Here is a 19256-nt window from a genome sequence, read left to right on the forward strand (position 1 = left end):
CACCGTACACCGTCCCTGCCAGGCATGTCACCCACCGCCGGCCCGGCCCGGTCAGCCACCGCCGTGCCGGCCCGGTGTTATAAATAGCGTTGTCCATTCCGTCTGTTTTCTCTGTTTCTTATGTGGAACTTTAGTGTGTTCCTAAAGTCATGATTCTACTTAGGAATTGTTATGCTGGCAGTTGGTGCCTGGCCAGATGGTGATCTGCTTGTTTATTTCTGTGCTGCGAATGAACCTAACATGTACAAGTTCCACCTGCGTGATTCATCTATACAAGTTAACTACACCCGGTCACCCACCGCCGTGCCTGGCCCGGTGCACAACCGCCGGGCCGGCCCGGTCACCCACGGTGGGTGGCCTGCCTGGTAGTGGGTGGCCGGCCTGGCCCGGCGGTGGGTGACCGGCCTGGCCCGGCGGTGGGTGACCGGCCTGGCCCGGCGGTGGGTGACCGGCCTGGCCCGGCGGGGGGTGACCGGCCTGGCCCGGTGGTGGGTGTCCGGCCTGGCACGGCGGTGGGTGACCGGGCCGGCCCGGCGGTGGGTGACCGGCCTGGCCCGGCGGGGGGGTGACCGGCCTGGCCCGGCGGTGGGTGACCCGCCTGGCCCGGCGGTGGGTGACCGGCCTGGCCTGGCGGTGGGTGACCGGGCCGGGCACGAACGGTGTACGGTGGATGATGCTACATGACTGTAAGGGGGGGTCATGAACTGACATCTCCATTGACATCATCAGAAGGATGTGTTGGCCGGCACCTCCCCCGCGTAAGGCGTGCGCAGCCATGGTGGCGCCACTGATTGAACATTGTTGCAAGAGAAGCATCCGTCCCGGAAGCTTGCACATGCGGTTGACGATGTGTGACCGTGACGGTCCGTGCACAGGCAGCCAATGGGAAGAGTGAACGCGGGCGCGTATGCCCATTTGGAAATCGCGGAAGCTGTGCACCGCCATGACGGCGCCAATGTTGTTATTATTTGGACCGCTGCACCGTGCTGTATAGTCCGCTCTTGCGTTATGAGGGTTGTGACCGTGCTGGCAAAACTGCATATGTCATGCACTATGTCATGTGTGTTCATACTATGCCCATTGATGTGCACACAATGTGCTACACATGTGCATGTCGACGTGTTGACGTCTTGTATTTCCCTACACACGTTTCAAATACTTCACATCTACACAGTACATCAGGCCTGTCTCGCCACATTCTGAATCTGTTGTCAGTGTGTAGTTAATGTCTGCTACTAAAAATGGTGGGGGTCCACATGCATTCTGTGTATGCGTATGTGTGTTGCCTGTTTGACCATGCATGTAATGAGCGGATGCTCACCATTGTCTGTGTTGTCATTGGTGCATGATGACATGGAGTGTGTGTAGCATTATTGTGTTGTGTTTGCACGGGCATGTGTGTCTGTGATGTGGCTTCTACAAAATTGGGTCCTAACATGTCTTCTTGGCAGTAATGTTGACATGAGACTAAGTTGCATTGTACAAGTTGACGCACTTCATGTTGCTAGTGGCAACACATTGTTCATAGGGCACTCCGTATTGTCGTAACTTTCTGACATGTCACACATATGACTATTGTCCACAACATTTATCTTCTTGCTAGTGTTGGCTTACATGTGATGGAGTTGCACGGCCATGCGTTGTTTGTAAGTTGACTTATATCACGTCTACTCCCACACAGGAGGGCTCCAAATGTCCATTGCCCATACACTGTGCTGGAGGATATGGTTGAGGAGGAGGTGATCAGGAAATTCCGGCTAGATCGACGTAGATTGATGGAGCTTGTAGCCCAATTGTCTCCTCATCTGCAGCCACGAAGGACGTATCCTGGTTTCATTACACCCACAGCTAAGGTGATGGCGGCACTACACTTTTTTGCTACTGGCACCTTTCAGTACACAGTTGGACATGCCGGCGGGATGTCACAGTCCATGTTCAGCATGGTACTTCGGGATGTTCTAAAAGCCATGATGCTGTACAAGGATGACTACATCCATTTCCCACGGCCGGCAGAGTTGGCAGCAGTCAAAGCAGACTTCTATGCACTGGGCCAGATACCACACGTAGTGGGTTCCATTGATGGCACACATATCGCTCTGATTCCACCTCGGGCACGTGAGCCGGTATATAGGAATAGGAAGCACTTTCATTCGCTGAACGTGCAGGTGGTGTGCCTGGCCGACAACATCATCTCCCATGTGTGTGCAAGATTCCCAGGCTCCGCACATGACTCCCACATCATGTGGAGCAGCATTGTCCCCCAACTGATTGCTAATCTGCGTCCAGGACACGCGTGGCTTGTTGGTGAGTATGCTGTGGGGACATTTGTGATTTCTGTGTGGCATGGGGTACACACCAATTCTGGTTGTGATATTTGTGTCTGTCATCCCCCTACATAGGCGACTCGGACTTACCCACACCGGCCCTGGCTCCTGAGTCCCATACGTAATCCTACTACAGTGGGTGAAATGCGCTACAATGATGCCCATGGAAGGACACGTAGAGTGGTGGAACGTACTTTTGGACTGCTAAAGTCCAGGTTTCGGTGCCTGGATAAGACCGGAGGGGCCCTGCCTTACTCACCAGGCAAAGTATGCAGGATCGTGATTGCCTGCTGCATGCTCCACAACCTGGCAGTGCGCAATAACATTGAACTGATCTTGGACCCTGAAGACCAAGAAGTTCCTCGGCCTCCCATCCCACCCATGTCGACTGATGAGGATAGTGCTGAGGAGGAAGGTGTGGACCAGAGGCGTCAGCTCATTGATCGCTATTTCCCTTGAATGTGAGTGACTACCTCATGTGCCGGTTGACAATGCGTTTTGTATGTTTGCTGGTGGTGTGTGGATGTGGTGTTCATCAGCTGCCTGTTCTGGTATGTTATGTTTGCATGTGTGTGTGTTTATTTCTCTGGACATGCAAGTCTCCATGATGTGTGTCCTCTCATCCACTGATTTTGTGATGGGTGTGATTTGTGGAATTTTACACTGCTGTGTGTTGTGATGGTTGTGATTCACTTACCTGACGTGTGTTTGCTGTCTCTGATTTTCCCTAGGTCACTCCCACAGCGGCAGGATTCTGTACGACATGGTTCCCTGCACCTGGTCAGGTCTGTTTCTGAGACAATCATGTGAATAAACATGGAGTCAACACATCATTGAGTGTGTAAGTGAAATTTATTTACAGGTTGTGCATTGGTGCTGGTGGATATAGACAAATAAGTGTTGGGTGGGGGAGTGTGAGTTGAAGGTCATAGTAGATGAAATGTCTGTGCTGACACCACATTGCGTGATGTCCGGCTACTCCAGCAGACCTGTGCCAATACTTGGCGTGGTGGGACAGGATAGTTTGCGGGTGGATGGCAGCCTCAGGCAGTGTTAGAGTCATTGTCGGCCCCTCTTTGAGCGTGTAGATGGAGCATCCCCACTGCTCTCCCCTCCATCCAGCCTCGTACGGCCCCTCCGTCTTGGAGGCGGTGCGGAGTCAGCTTGTGGGGCAGGTTGCTCAGGGGCCACATCCGTCTCCAGGGGCACAGGTGGCGGTGGCGGTGGTGTTGCTGACCGTGGCAGCTGGACACTTGGTTGGGGGGGGTGTTGCGTTCTAACCATACCCTCCACAGTGATGTGTGCTGGGCCACGAGGTCCACTAATTGGCCAATGCGGCTGTCAATGGCCCGCAACACATTGGTGTTATCAACCATGTCCTGGTGTGCACGATCAGCTTGTCCCTACCCATGCTCATAGGAAGCCTGGACGCTGCCTAGGGCTTCCAGTGTCTCAGCGGCAGGATGGGGTGGGTGTCCTTCCCCAGCTCGCCGGTGTGAGGTGCTCCTGCTTGGGGGATGTTGCCTCGGCTCTCTTCTTTCCCATCCACTCTCCCTGCTTGCCTGGGATGTTGATGGCCCTGCGTCTAGCGGTGGGTCAGGCAGGGTGGCACAGGCAGGAGTGGTGGTAATGGTGGTGGTGGAGGTGGTGGTGGTGGTTCTACAGCTCACTGTGGCAGGTGTTGTAGGAGTGACACAGGCCACGGTTGTGGAGGGAGGGATTTCCCGTGTGCCAGATGGCCCTGGCAGTGTGCTTTGGCCCGCTTCCTCCTCCGCACCGGAGCTGGCTGTGGCATCGTCCCCAGAAAATCCTGGATGTGAGTGAGGAGAATGTGGCGGCGGGTTGCTGGTTCCACCAGTCAAATTGCGATCACCTGTGGGGGAAAAGTTTTGATGATCAATACTTTGGACATGACATGTTTTGATTGGCATACATTACTTTTCAGTGACCTCTCTCACACACCCCACAGCCCACCACCCTCCCTGTGGACATGGGGGCCTGTTAGGAGTTGTAGTGCTGGTCTCTCACACACCCCACCCACCTCTCTCACACACCCCACACCCCACCATCCTCCCTGTGCACATGGGGGCCTGTTGGGAGTTGTAGTGCTGGTCTCTCACACACCCCACACCCCACCACCCTCCCTGTGGACATGGGGGCCTGTTGGGAGTTGTAGTGCTGGTCTCTCACACACCCCACACCCCACACCCCACCACCCTCCCTGTGGACATGGGGGCCTGTTGGGAGTTGTAGTGCTGGTCTCTCACAGGCCCCACCCACCTCTCTCATACACCCCACACCCCACCACCCTCCCTGTGGACATGGGGGCCTGTTGGGAGTTGTAGTGCTGGTCTCTCACACTCCCCACACCCCACCACCCTCCCTGTGCACATGGGGGCCTGTTAGGAGTTGTAGTGCTGGTCTCTCACACACCCCACCCACCTCTCACACACACCCTGTGGACATGGGGGCCTGTTGGGAGTTGTAGTGCTGGTCTCTCACACACCCCACACTCCACCACCCTCCCTGTGGACATGGGGGCCTGTTGGGAGTTGTAGTGCTGGTCTCTCACACACACCACCCACCTCTCACACACACCCTGTGGACATGGGGGCCTGTTAGGAGTTGTAGTGCTGGTCTCTCACACACCCCACCCACCTCTCACACACACCCTGTGCACATGGGGGCCTGTTGGGAGTTGTAGTGCTGGTCTCTCACACACCCCACCCACCTCTCTCACACACCCCACACCCCACCACCCTCCCTGTGCACATGGGGGCCTGTTGGGAGTTGTAGTGCTGGTCTCTCACACACCCCACCCACCTCTCTCACACACCTCACACCCCACCACCCTCCCTGTGGACATGGGGGCCTGTTGGGAGTTGTAGTGCTGGTCTCTCACACACCCCACCCACCTCTCTCACACACCCCACACCCCACCACCCTCCCTGTGCACATGGGGGCCTGTTAGGAATTGTAGTGCTGGTCTCTCACACACCCCACCCACCTCTCTCACACACCCCACACCCCACCACCCTCCCTGTGGACATGGGGGCCTGTTGGGAGTTGTAGTGCTGGTCTCTCACACTCCCCACACCCCACCACCCTCCCTGTGCACATGGGGGCCTGTTAGGAGTTGTAGTGCTGGTCTCTCACACACCCCACCCACCTCTCACACACACCCTGTGGACATGGGGGCCTGTTGGGAGTTGTAGTGCTGGTCTCTCACACACCCCACACTCCACCACCCTCCCTGTGGACATGGGGGCCTGTTGGGAGTTGTAGTGCTGGTCTCTCACACACACCACCCACCTCTCACACACACCCTGTGGACATGGGGGCCTGTTAGGAGTTGTAGTGCTGGTCTCTCACACACCCCACCCACCTCTCACACACACCCTGTGCACATGGGGGCCTGTTGGGAGTTGTAGTGCTGGTCTCTCACACACCCCACCCACCTCTCTCACACACCCCACACCCCACCACCCTCCCTGTGCACATGGGGGCCTGTTGGGAGTTGTAGTGCTGGTCTCTCACACACCCCACCCACATCTCTCACACACCTCACACCCCACCACCCTCCCTGTGGACATGGGGGCCTGTTGGGAGTTGTAGTGCTGGTCTCTCACACACCCCACCCACCTCTCTCACACACCCCACACCCCACCACCCTCCCTGTGCACATGGGGGCCTGTTAGGAATTGTAGTGCTGGTCTCTCACACACCCCACCCACCTCTCTCACACACCCCACACCCCACCACCCTCCCTGTGGACATGGGGGCCTGTTGGGAGTTGTAGTGCTGGTCTCTCACACACCCCACATCCCACCACCCTCCATGTGGACATAGGGGCCTGTTGGGAGTTGTAGTGCTGGTCTCTCACACACCCCACCCACCTCTCTCACACACCCCACACCCCACCACCCTCCCTGTGGACATGGGGGCCTGTTGGGAGTTGTAGTGCTGGTCTCTCACACACCCCACACCCCACCACCTTCCCTGTGGACATGGGGGCCTGTTAGGAGTTGTAGTGCTGGTCTCTCACACACCCCACCCACCTCTCTCACACACCCCACGCCCTACCACCCTCCCTGTGGACATGGAGGCCTGTTGGGATTTGTAGTGCTGGTCTCTCACACACCCCACCCACCTCTCTCAAACACCCCACATCCCACCACCCTCGCTGTGGACATGGGGGCCTGTTGGGAGTTGTAGTGCTGGTCTCTCACACACTCCACACCCCACCACCCTCCCTGTGGACATGGGGGCCTGTTGGGAGTTGTAGTGCTGGTCTCTCACACACCCCACCCACCTCTCACACACACCCCACCCTCCACTACCCTCCCTGTGGACATGGGGGCCTGTTGGGAGTCGTTGACATTTTGGTGAGTATGTAGCCCACATGCATAGGTTAGGGCCTGGGAGCTTTTTCTTCTCAGTTGTGTGTGGCAGGCCATGTCTATGTGCTCGTGGTGCTTGGTTTTTACTAACCAGCCTCTTCTCCTTCTTCAATTCCTTCCAGGCTCTCTGGGTGCAGTATGCCCAGCACCTTTTCCTCCCAATCAGTGTTGGGTATGGGCTCCGGGGGTGTGCCGCCGCCAGTGTGATTTGCTCGTAGAGGGTTTTTGGCACGGATGCCTTTGACCCTGGTTTTTAGGTCATGCCACCGCCTCTGAATTTCGTGCTTTGTCCTGGGCACGGTCCCTGACGCATTCACCCGAGTTACAATCCTGTCCCACATGTGATTTTTCTGGGCCACGGTGGTCTGCTGGACTAGTGTCCCGAATAAGTGGGGTTCAACACGGATGATTTCATCCACCATGACCTTCAACTCTGTCTCCGTGAATTTTTTTTTTTTTTGGGTGCCATGGTGTGTGGTGCTCAAGGTGTGGGTTGGTTGTTTTGGGAGGTGCAGGTGTGTGGTGTGTAGGAATGGTGTGGTGAGTGTTTGTATGGTGGGTGTGTTTGGGTGGTGGTTGTATGTGTGCAATTTGTCTCTGCTGTTCGTCTTCTCGGGCCTCTTGCTAGCAGCTATGCTGTGATGCAAAGGACTGTGGTAGTGGGTGGGAGTAATTTTATAGTCTGCGTCGTGGTTGTGTCCCAATGGTTGATGGCAGTCAGGTGCTAGGTGGGTGTGTTGACTTGAGTGAATTAGTAGGTGCTTGGGGGGTTGTCATTGTGGCTTGTGATTGGTGTGGGTGTTTCAGGTGGGTGGGTGTCCTGTGTAGTGTGTTTTGTATTTACTTCCGTCAGCCATTTGTGAATTGGTTTGACGGTAGGGATGGTGTCCGTGTAGTCTTTCCGCTGGGATGCTGGATTTCTCGCAGCATTGTTTCCGCGGCGGTCGTGGATGGGGGTGAGTTCCGTGGGACTGGCGGCGTTATTCTAATCGCGGGAACGAAGCATCCGCAGGTATTGCGGTGGCTGTGCCTGTTCCCGCGGTCATGTTCGTCAGCGGCGGACGGAGTTTCTTGGGTTCCGTCCGCTTGCGGCGGTCTCAGGTGTACTCCGTCCGCCGCGGACGGGGTTTGCTGTACTCCGTCCGCCGCGGACGGAATTTAATGGCATTTTTATCCTAATCGCAACGGCGGGTTCTCCGCGGCGCGGTCGGGAGTATCTTGGCCGCGTCCGTGGCGGACGGATCCCGTTTCCGTCCGCCATCATAATCGACCCCTAAGTGTATCCCTGCCTAGCTAAGCATGTATTCCATGCACATACATGCGGCCTAAGTCTCTTGCCTGATTCAGTGCTCCATTGGTTGAGGATACCCTATCTTTGGGTTTTTCAAATGTCATGCATGTCTGGAACCCAGTGCCATCCTGCGATCACTCTTGCGTCAAGGTACTGTTACAGCAGGTGCACCTACATGTTGCTGCTACTCAGACCGCAACTGAATGAATATGAGACATCAATGCATGAATATTGAACATAGCACCCATACAAATTCAGAGAATGAGCCTAGCAAACCCAGATATACTAGGTTAAGCAAGAGACCCACACCCAGGTGCTGACTGAAAGGAAGAAGTTTAATTTGAAATGCAGGAAGTAGAATGAGGAGGTCCAGAGGTGATGCTGGAAGACAGGAGTGAACACTACATTTTTTAATTTGCCTGACAGGAACCCTGGGATAATTAATATTCCACGAGGCATTGAATGCTTCATTTACTTGCCCATGTGGTGCAAGAGCAGGCTTAAATTTTCAGGAGTGCCCTGCTGAAGGTGTGTGCCCTTCAAACGAAACGTAGATCTTATTGCAAAAACTTAAGCAAGAACAGCCACCAGCTTTAATTGCACTTTCTAGGTCGAGCCTAGAGACTGCGTTGCTCTCTCTGGGAGACTGCTGTAGTAGAGTATAGGAGAGAAGCTGCGCCCACGCTCCTCCAATATTTGTCTTTGTCTTGTGTCACTGTTTTTCGTAAATGCTGCCTTCGGATTCGTTGATAGTCTTGTTAGTCCCTCCTTAGTACGGCCTTGTCTTTATTTGTAACCTCCCATGGCTACTGACCCCTTTACTCCAGCTGTTATACAGGACCTGTTATTTAGACTGTAAGCACTATTTACTTTATTGAGATTCTCTTACAGCAAGCAGGACATGCACTGCTTCAGCTGAAAAAGCTTGTGGTTTTTTTAAGCAGCACAGCCAGCCTGTAACAGGGGTGTCCGTTTTCAATCACTTTAACCCGGCATTAGCTTGCATCTGTTTCAAACCCCCCGAGTAAAATTTATTTAGAAATGATTAGCAAATTAGGTCATGTGAATTCCAGGTGGCACATCTGTGTTACATGTCATCTGCACTAAGCCACCTGATGGGTTGTTTTTAAAAGCCTGTTTCATTAACAACAACACCACCACCACCTTTATCAATACCACAACCTCCATCTCCATCAATACCATTACCACCAACACCAACACCATCAACACCACCACTACCACCAATACCACCACCACCAATACCACCAACACCAACACCACCATTACCACCACCTATATCACCACCACCACCAATACCACCACGTCCACCAATGGCACCACCACCAATGGCACCACAACCACCAATACCACCACCACTACCACCAATACCCCCACCACCACCACCATCACCACCACCAGCACCACCAGCACCACCACCAATACCACGACCTCCACCAATGGCACCACCAACCACCACCAAACAACCACCACCAATACCACCACCACCATCACCACCAATACCACCAATACCACTTCCACCACCACCAATACCACTGCTAATACCAATACCAATACCAATACCACCACCAATACCACCAATACTGCATTCACCAATACCACCACCAAAGCCTCTACCACCAACCACCAATACCACCACCACTGATACCAATACCACCAATATCAACACCACCACCCCCAATACTACCATCAATACCACCACCTCCACCACCACCAATACACCACCACCAACACCACTACCACCACCACCACCAATAACACCACCTTCAAAGCCTCCACCACCAATAGCACCACTACCAATACCACCACCACCACCAATACCAATACCAACACCACCAACCCACCAATACCATCACCAATACCACCAATACCACCACCACCAATACCGCCACCACCAATGCCACCAACACCACCAATACCACCAATAACAATACCACCAATACTACCACCAATACCACCACCAATACCAATACCAATACCACTATCACCAATACCACCAACACCACCACGACCACCAATATCACCAACAATACCACCAATGCCAACAATACCACCAATACAACCACCACCAATACCAATATCACCACCACCACCACCAATACCAGTACCACCACAACCAATACCAATACCAATTCCACTACCGCCACCAATACCAATACCGCCACCAATACCACCACCACCAATACCACTACAACCAATACTACCAGTACCAGCACCACCAATACCATCAACACCATCAATATCACCAACACCAATACCACCACCACCAATACCACCACCTCAGAGCCTTGGGATCACTAGTAATAGCAGGGGCACTGTATGAGGTTGGCGCTGCAGCCAAGACCATCCCTCCCTCCCTCCATGCCTGCCATCAAGCACAGTCTGCCCTGCACCAGGAGGTGAAGTCAGGGCCATACTACAGCTGCAGTGTTTTTATTAGGCCAAAGATAGCAATGACATTATGCAATGCCACACTGCACACTCAAATCACGGAGGGGGTAGGAAATACCCCCCCTCCAGTCTTTCCTCCTGTGCCACAACAGTGTGATCACAGATCAAAAGGTGTTGGAGTGCTTTGTTTTTGCTATAGCTTGGATCATATGTAACTCTAACTTCACACTTTGTGTCTGTGTAATTTACACTTACACATTTTCTCCACAGCACTATTTATCACTACTTTAAAGACGTTGAAAGACGGTCTCTTCCTCTGATATTTACAATCTAACAAGCGGTCGCGAAGGCCCTTTATTGCAATGCAAAAGGTATTGCTTTTGCAAGAGTTTAAGCTATTAGTATTGTAAATGACAATACCTATTTATGTTTTAAAACCAAAATCATAAATAAAAGATATTGTCATTTACAACGCCAGTAGCTTAAACTTGTGTAAATGCCAGACCTATTGTATTGCAAATGCCTGTTTGATTGGTGGCTCAGACACAAAAAGTACTCGGCCACGGTCAAACTCAAGGAGGACAATGGCATATGATTATATTTTTTTAATTTTTCAAAGTCTAATTTTGAAAAATCTTTCTTAGTGCATTTTCTTTTTATGTATTCCTATGTTTCAGCTTTTGCTTGCCTCATTATCTTTGGTATATATGTTCTTTATTCTTCATTTCTGTGCCATATGTTGATAGAACGTTCATCTTCTTAATTAGCTGTTATTACGGCTAACTTCTTTATTTCTTAACTGTATTGGTATTTTGCCTCTGAACATCAGCTGCATGGAGTTTCACTGTACTGTATACCAAAGCCCCCACTGGGACCCCTAAAGGGCATCCTGCATGCCGTAGGCAGGATGTCTGATACAGGGGTTGAAAACATATGATCATATCATCCTCATCCAGATGGAATTCCATAGGCTCCCTTTTCAAGCCCAAACCATCTTCAAAAAATAGTTACATCAATATTAAAGTCAGTCAGCCGTCCTGATTATCTTGCAGACAAGCTCGCAATCTCGGAAGGCTCTCGGAAGCTAGGACACTATCAGACTGAAGACCAAGAAGTGTAAAAAACAAAAATAATCAAGACATCATGCATTTTCTATCTATGCACCTAGGATCTAGAAGAACATCCCAGGCCCACCCCACAGATGCTCTAATTTAGGGGAAAGGTCCAAGCTGACCTCTTAAAAGAACACTACATCATAATGCATTAATCATCAACAACTAACTACCTCTCCTATCACTCGTTGACTTTGTGCTTGCCTTTGACCCTGTCCAGTGTTCCACTGCCTTTAGGCTATGTTAGCGCTATAGAAAGGTAACATTTATACATACATACATCTGCATAAGACCTTGCTGTTTAAACTAAGCTACCAAGGGTGCGTCAACGATGCCTCACAGAAACCTTGTTGTCTTGTAGGTTACATTGTCACGGCTTCCTATGAGCTCATTCACTGCTCAGATTAGGACTGTGGCCTCCCCAACCCTTAGAGTAACACTGTAAATTCAGGAAGGAAAGAGGATATTTCTGCTTGTGAAAAGCATGAGCAGCCAATGCACATTGTGATTGTGCTTTATTTTCTCCATGAGTTGATTTTAGTGCTAAATTAGAACACATGGTTGCTGCTATGAAATATCACAAGAGGTGCGTAAGCCCCCCTTCATGATCTTACTGATGAAGCATAATTAGAAGTTAGGTCTGTAGTTTGCAGATCATGTGAATGTGCTTATGGGATATTCAAAAGGGGTATGATTAAGGCATGTTTTAAGGGATCAGAACGTATTCCCTGATAAACTAAAACAATAATATTTCTGTTTTTCACAGGACATAGTTTGGCCTATCATCTTATTCTGGGCTTTCAGCTTACTACTCTAACACCTTTGAGCGATTGTTTTTCATTCAATGCAGTAATGAGAGAAAATGTGGTTTGGGTGATGAGCGGTTTGGTCAGATGGTAGTTTGTCTGAGCAGCCCTTGATGTCATCCGTGTCTTAGAGATCTTGTTTTCAAAGAACAACATCAGGATCACATAATGTTGAGCAGAAATGATAGCAAAATCAGTAGGAGCCTCCATCCCATTAGTTTTAGAATTTTTTTTAAAGGTCTCTTTTTTTCATTTGTTACCTGGCTATTCGAGATTAGAATGTTCTTTCCCTAATCTGCTGACATGTGCAGTCCTCACAGGGGTGTTGCAGAGCTCTCTCACTTGCTGATCTATGCAAAACTTTTGTGGGTGCTTCAGAGCCCTCTCACTTGCTGATATGTGCAACCCTCATATGGGTGTTGCAAAACTCTCTCACTTGCTGATTTGTGCAATCCTTGTGTGAGTGTTGCAGAGCTCTGCCAGTTACTGACCTGTGCAGTCCTCATAGGGGTGTTGCAGAGCTCTCTCACTTGCTCATATGTGCTATCCTGGTACAGATGTTGTAGAGCCCTCTCACTTGCTGATATGTGTATTCCTTGTGTGGGTACTGCAGAGCGGATGTATGACGTTACAACGCATACTTGTACATCGCGTGCCTTTATAACGCGGTATTTACAACAAATACCATTACAACGCATAATGCTTTTAGGCGCTGGATAGTGAATTGTTTAATTTACTATTCCAACTCCAGTTCCCGTGGATAGTAGGGAAGGTGTTGGATAGTACATTAAACCCATTCCCTATCCTAGAGCGCCCCCAGCGCAATGCGTTGTAATGGTTTGCATTGTAAAAGTTGCGTTGTAAAGGCACTGCATGGTAAAAGTTGCGTTGTAAAGGTTGTTTACCCTGCAGAGCCCTCTCAGTTGCTCATCTGTGCAATCCTCATGTGGGTGTTGCAAAAGCTCTCTCACTTGCTGATCTGTGCAATCCTTGTGTGAGTGTTGGAAAGCTCTCTCACTTGCTGATCTGTGCAATCCTTGTGTGGGTGTTGCAGAATTCTCTCACTTGCTGATATGTGCAGTCCTTTTGTGGGATGTGCAGAGCTCTGCCAGTTACTGGAAAGTGCCAGTTGCAAAAAAGTGAAGTGCCGCCATCTCCTTTGCTGTGGGTGTAATAGCTCCCGGATATGTCCTGCTTGGCTGCAGATGAGGTACCAATTGGGTTACAAGCTCCTGCAATCTACGTCGGTCAAGCCTCAATTTGCAGATCACCTCCTCGTTAACCATGTCCTCCAGCACAGTGTAGGGTCGATGCACATTTTGAGCCCTCCTGTGTGGGAGTAGATGGGAGCACATGTCAATTGACCAACACCGCATAGCTGTGCCACACTATCACATCTTGTCCAACACAATACAAATAATACATCTTGCTGACACTGATTGTATGTGTGGCGTGACCAAAATATGAGGCAGTAGAGCTAACTACACACACAATGTCCACCCACAAACAACATACTGTGTGCAAACATGTCCAATGTAACGTGCACACATGTTGAAAGAACAGCTAACATCACATGACTGACGGCCCAAGTGTGGTCAAGCGTCCCCACAGATACACATGGACGTGCACACAAAACACATACATGGAACTCACCCTCCTTGTCTTCATGCACTGATGACCCCACCTACAATGCTGTGCACCCTCACATGACATGCATGGGCACACAACAGGCGACACACATACGCATACACAGAATGCATGTATTCCCCCATCATTGCTACTTGCATACACAAACAACACATTCACAACAGCTTCTGACTGTGGGTATACAGCCTTGATGTACGGTGTAGATGTGTAGAAATAGAAATGTGTGTTCGTAAAACCAAGACGCAACACATCGCCATGCACATCTGACAGAACTTGTGTCCACATCACTGGCCTTTGTTACCCATTGGCAAGGTCAATAGTATGACCACACATGCAACAAATGGACAAGAATGAAACACGTGGACACGGGCCATTGACTTGACATAATGATTCATGAAGCATTCCGAACATGTCCTGACATACAAGTTCAAACATGAACATTACATGTGTGCAGAGACATGCAGTGTGTGTACACATGTCGTCCGGGGACGCCATCCCCCAACACAGACAATGAACCTTGATACTGCAATTGTGCATAACATATGCTGCATGGTCAAGGACCATCACGGTCACACACCGGCAACCGCATGTGCGCGCTACCGCCATGGTGCATCATTTGAAATTACTCACTCACTGGCGTCGCTATGGCGGAGCACGCTTTCCGCGGGGGCTGGGCAGCTTAACAAATACATTTGAATATGCAAGTGGAAATGGCAGTTGGTAACCCCCCAGACAGACACAATGCAGCACCCACCGCAGACTGGTGGCCCTGGGCAGTCACCCACCGCCAGCCCAGTTACCCATCGCCGGCCCTGGCCGGTCACCCACCGCCGGATACTGGTGGTGGGTGACCGGCCAGGGCCATCCATGCCAGGGTGACATCAATGCACCGGTCGGCCACCCACCGCCAGCCCTGTTACACACTGCCGGCCCTGGCCGGTCACCCACCGCCGGCCCTGTCACCCACCGCCGGCCCTGGCCGGTGAACCACCGCCGGGTACGGCCGGTGGGTGACCGGCCAGGGCCATCCATGCCAGGGATTTACTTTTCTATGTTACTCAATCATCCCAAAGAGCGTCCTTGTACTGGAATTACTGATGCTGAGCTCACTGAGAATGACATATAAACAAAGGTGAAGAAAAGACAGGTCTAGAGAAACTTATTAAACAGGCGAACTTAACCAGAAAAATGGGAGTTCTTATATAATGTTTTTCTGGAAAATGCAGGGATCCAGATAGAAGAGGGAAGACTAAAAATAACTTGTGGTATACCCAAAGAATTCTTTATTTGTAGGGTATCATGGGTATAAACAAAATATGTTCCAGGATTTGAATTGAGCTTACATTTCTCAACTAACCGTGATTTTCCAATGCCAACATATTTCTGCCCACACTAAGTGTATCCCTGTCTAGCTAGGCATGTATTCCATGCACATACATGCGGCCTAAGTCTCTTACCTGATTCAGTGCTCCATTAGTTGAGGATACCCTATCTTTGGGTTTTTCAAATGTCATGCATGTCTGACACCCAGTGCCATCCTGTGATCATTCTTGCGTCAAGGTACTGTTACAGCAGGTGCACCTACGTGTTGCTGCTACTCAGACCGCAACTGAACGAATATGAGACATCAATGCATGAATATTGAGCATAGCACCCATACAAATTCAGAGAATGAGCCTAGCAAACCCAGATATACTAGGTTAAGCAAGAGACCCACACCAGGTGCTGACTGAAGGGAAAACATTTCATTTGAAATGCAGCAAGTAGAATGAGGAGGTCCAGAGGTGATGCTGGAAGACAGGAGTGAACACTACATTTTTTAATTTAGCTGACAGGAACCCTGGGACAATGAATATTCCACGAGGCATTGAATGCTTCATTTACTTGCCCATGTGGTGCAAGAGCAGGCTTAAACTTTCAGGAGTGCCCTGCTGAAGGTGTGTGCCCTTCAAACGAAACATAGATCTTATTGCAAAAACTTAAGCAAGAACAGCCACCAGCTTTAATTGCACTTTCTAGGTCGAGCCTAGAGACTGCGTTGCTCTCTCTGGGAGACTGCTGTAGTAGAGTATAGGAGAGAAGCTGCGCCCACGCTCCTCCAATATTTGTCATTGTCTTGTGTCACTGTCTTTCGTAAATGCTGCGTTTGGATTCGTTGATAGTCTTGTTAGTCCCTCCTTAGTACGGCCTTGTCTTTATTTGTAACCTCCCATGGCTACTGACCCCTTTACTCCGGCTGTTATACAGGACCTGTTATTTAGACTGTAAGCACTGTTAACTTTATTGAGATTCTCTTACAGCAAGCAGGACATGCGCTGCTTCGGCTGAAAAAGCTTGTGGTTTTTTTAAGTAGCACAGCCAGCCTGTAACAGGGGTGTCTGTTTTCAATCACTTTAACCTGGCATTATCTTGTATCTGTTTCAAACCCCCCAAGTAAAATTGATTTAGAAATGATTAGCAAATTAAATCATGTGAATTCCAGGTGGCACATAATTCTGTGCTAATGGGCTGAAGCCAACAACAGCACATCTGTGTTACATGTCATCTGCACTAAGCCACCTAATGGGTTGTTTTCAAAAGCCTGTTTTATTAACAACAACACCACCACCTTTATCAATACCACAACCTCCATCTCCTTCAATACCATTACCACCAACACCATCAACACCACCACTACCACCAATACTACCACCAATACCACCACCAACACCACCATTACCACCACCTATATCACCACCACCACCAATACCACCACCTCCACCAATGGCACCACCACCAATGGCACCACAACCACCAATACCACCACCACTATCACCAATACCACCACCACAACCATCAACACCACCAGCACCACCAGCACCACCACAATACCACCACCTCCACCAATGGCACCGCCAACCACCACAACACCACCACCTTTATCAATACCACAACCTCCATCTCCTTCAATACCATTACCACCAACACCATCAACACCACCACTACCACCAATACCACCACCAACACCACCAACACCAATACCACCCCCACCAACACCACCATTACCACCACCTATATCACCACCACCACCAATACCACCACCTCCACCAATGGCACCACCACCAATGGCACCACAACCCCCAATGGCACCACCAACCACCACCAAACAACCACCACCAATACCACCACCACTAATACCATCACCACCAATACCACCAATACCACTACCACCACCACCAATACCACTGCTAATACCAATACCAATACCACCACCAATAACACCAATACTACATTCAACAATACCACCACCAAAACCTCTACCACCACCACCAATACCACCACCACCAATACCAATGCCACCACCTCAGAGCCTTGGGCTCACTAGTAATAGCAGGGGCACTGTACGAGGCTGGCGCTGCAGCCAAGACCATCCCTCCCTCCCTCCATGCCTGCCATCAAGCACAGTCTGCCCTGCACCAGGAGGTGAAGTCAGGGACATACTACGGCTGGAGTGTTTTTATTAGGCCAAAGATAGCAATGACATTATGCAATGCCACACTGTACACTCAAATCACGAGGGGGTAGGAAATATCCCCCCTCCAGCTTTTCCTCCTGTGCCACAACAGTGTAAAGACAGATCAAAAGGTGTTGGAGTGCTTTGTTTGTGCTATAGCTTGGATCATATCTCTATCACCGTTGTTGCTGTGTGTGGGAGCAAGCTGCCAACTGCTTATTCTTACTCCTAACCCCTCCAGCTGGAGCAGAGTGAGAGGGGCACTGAAAAACCGGCGGCAGGGCTGCGAGCGAGCAGGAGGGACTCCGTTTCCCAGGAGCCCCTGCTCTGACCATTTTCCACACCTGGTCCGCTCTCCCTGCTGGCCACGCCCCCCCACCCCTTAATAGCACACACGAGTCACCGCTGCGCGGGAGCATCCCGGGAGAAGCCGGGGACAAGGGCGGGACCGTCTGTGGCCGTCAGTGGCCGAAGGTGGCTGGGCTGGGCCAGTCTTCTGACATTTGATAGATCCCTGGTACTGGTTTTTACAGTTTCCTTTGTTAAATAGCTTGTTAGCTGCAAAGAATGTCTAATCCCTTAAATATCACTGCCCAGGTCCATACCCAGGCTGATGTGGGGGTAGCAGTCATGGGTCCCCTGGACAAATATTTCAGCCGGGTAACACAAGACATTGACAAAGAAATTGCTTTATCTGAGAGACGTGCAGAGCGTAGGCTATCAATAGAACTCCTCAAAATACCCTTGGAAAAACGTCCACCCCAGGGCTTTCCAGCTTTGGCATTGGTTCCTCCCTTGACTTCCCTATCCTTACCAGTTGTACTTGAAACGTCCTATGCTTTTCCACCCTCAATAGATCTGTTGGCTGGCTCGATTGAGGGGCAGGAGGTGTCCACCTTGCCCCTCATCTCGCCCCCACTACCATCAACTGACCTATCTACAGGGCTGGAGACCATTGCTTCTTCGAGGGTATTGACTCACGTAGAGAAAGCTAAACCAAGTTCAAAGAGGGAAAGAAGTGCAGCCCCGAAAAAGTGTTATCTTCCCAAACACCCGAAAAAAATCAGGAAGGTAGGAGCATCAAGGCGCCCTTCCTGTGAACTTATTGGGGATGGATCTGTAGGGGTTGAGACTATTAAGGAGGGAGCTATACAGGCAAGCCCGATATCCAACACGATTGGCCCTTCACCGGTGGAATCGATTGAGATATTATCTCCTGCTCCAGTTTTGCTTGGCGACCTGGAGAGGTTGATGAGGTCTCTCCTGAGCCCTATCGACGAACGGGTCAAACAATTAGCAGATAGGTTGGATCATTTCGAACAGGCTACTTTGGATAATTTTTTCTCAACCAAAGCCCTAATCAAGTCTCTCCCTAGGAGGGGGGACAGTAATAACTCCTCGAAACAGAATGGAAATGGTGTGCCTATTATTGTGTCTCCCCCTAAAGATAATATAGTAAGTAGACCCCAGTTGAAGGAGCAAGACCCCAAGATCTATTCAGACTTGCTGGATTGCTCAAGTAGTAATTCCACTAAACAAAATAATAGGCCCGACAGTCTAGTGGTGAGTAACAAAGAGATCACTAAAAGAGGTAACGCTGCGTCTAATGGCGCCCAACAACTGTTGAGCTTCCTAAAATCTAGTAATGGAGTTCCTGGAGTTCTTGGAAAGGGCAACCAGGACAGCTCTAAAACTAACACCAATGTATTGAATAACTCCCATCCACTCCCAAATATCCCAACATTCCGTTCTCCTGCTTCTATTAATAGCTTTC

This window comes from Lissotriton helveticus, chromosome 8 (genome assembly GCF_964261635.1).
Source record: "Lissotriton helveticus chromosome 8, aLisHel1.1, whole genome shotgun sequence".
Classification (NCBI taxonomy): domain Eukaryota; kingdom Metazoa; phylum Chordata; class Amphibia; order Caudata; family Salamandridae; genus Lissotriton; species Lissotriton helveticus.